Source organism: Fibroporia radiculosa (genome assembly GCF_000313525.1).
Source record: "Fibroporia radiculosa TFFH 294 genomic supercontigs, scaffold7829, whole genome shotgun sequence".
Lineage (NCBI taxonomy): Eukaryota > Fungi > Basidiomycota > Agaricomycetes > Polyporales > Fibroporiaceae > Fibroporia > Fibroporia radiculosa.
Window position 1 is genome coordinate 1 of NW_012132926.1, and position 1,884 is coordinate 1,884.

Consider the following 1,884-nt stretch of genomic DNA (forward strand, 5'->3'; position numbering starts at 1 on the left):
CCCCCCCCCCCCCCCCCCCCCCCCCCCCCCCCCCCCCCCCCCCGCCGCCACCACCACCTCCCTTCTCTGCTGGTAAGCGTTCTGGTCCCTCAGATTCTCAAGCCCCACCGCCACCGCCGCCGCCGCCACCGCCTCCCCCAGGTCGTCTTCCAATCATAAGCTCCGCACTACTCGGTGCCGGCTCGCCTTTGTCGGCCTCCACCCCGAGGACGGGGATTTCTTCAAACGCTAGTTCTGCCCCTGGTTCTGCTCGGTCATCAACATTCCTCGGGGTTGGCATTAGCCACCTATTATCTGCACGCAAGGACCTCTCCATTACGCCCAGCACCAAGATGAAACAGCTCCAGTGGGATAAGCTCCCTCAGCAGCAAGCAGTCAAGACCGTCTTTAGCGAGGAAGAGGCGATAAAAGAAGAGGAATGGGTCCGTAAGCTCCAGTCCGACGGTGTGTGGCTGGAAATGGAAGAAGACTTTAAGGCGAAGCAGCTTGTGATCAACCTGATGGGTAGGTCATCCGTAGATAAAGCATTATATTAACTGATCTGTGGCTTCAGCAAAACAGAAGCGCGCTGAGCTTAAGAGTGTGCTTGATCCTCAGACCAAGAAACGTATAGGCACGTGTAGACCACTGTTCAGCATTTTGCTCATATTTAATCCTTCATGTTCTTAATTCCAGAGATTTTAATTCAGACCGTCAAGAGGTTGCAGCCCGAGGAGCTCGCTATGAGAATTCGCCATTTTGATCAGGAGGTTTGCACACAACTGGTCTTGAGCGAGTTGAAGCCTGTCCTCCCCAACCCTGAGCAGGTGCGTCTTCGAAGTCCCGTCGGCTAATTCAAACGAATCTTACAAGATTGCTTTGTGTAGATCGGCAAGTTGAATGTCTACCGCAATGCCGAAGCGGAAGAATTGGCAGGCCTACATCCTTCTGACCGTCTGATGGTGCAGCTTATCAAGATAGATCGGTTAGGACCTCGAATCGAGGGCATGTTGTATCGATGTGTCTTCGACGAGACATGGTCTCTTTTAGATGATGTGAAGATTTGTTCTGCTTCACAGGCTTAGACGCGTCTTGACTAGACCATTTCCAGAGTGCTAAGAAGCTTTCTGAAGCTGGAAATGCTTTGCTCCATGCCAAACATTTTAAGGAACTACTTAGTGTGAGTGGGGGAACATTCCAATACATTGGCGTTGAGATGACATGTTCACAGCTGATTTTACTCGTGGGCAACTACATGAATGGAACTGGTGTCAAAGGTGGTGCTTTTGGCTTCCGAGTCAGTAGCATTAACAAGGTCAGCCTAAAAATCGGCCGGTCGTCTTATTCCTAGACTCATCGTATCGTATAGCTAGTCGACACCAAGTCCATTCATAACACAACCTTGCTACACTTCCTCGAACGTACCGTGACAAAGCATTTTCCAGATATGGAAGAATTCCTAGAGGAGCTGCACGCTCCAGCCGAGGCCTACAGAGGTCTGGTATTGTTGTCCGCTGCGAAGGTTACAGACTGATCTCTGTTTTCATGATAGTCAACCTACAAGAAGTCCGCAAGAGCTTGTCCGACTTACGAGAAGGTCTGAAAATCATTCGCAAAGAGCTCACCGAGCATTTTTCCGAAGTGGAACAGACGGATAGGTATGGGAAGCAGATGTGGACGTTTGTGGGGAAGGCTACGAGACAGCTTGAGGACTTGGTCGATGATGTCAACAATGCCGATGCCATCTATACGGAGGTTGTCAAATATTACGGCGAAGATGAAAAGAACATGAATTCGACAGAATTCTATGGCATCTTCAAAACATTCGTAACTTCATACAGGGTAAGCCAGTCGTTTGATAATTCTGTCGCTCGCATGCCCACAGTGAAAACAAAAAAAAAAAAA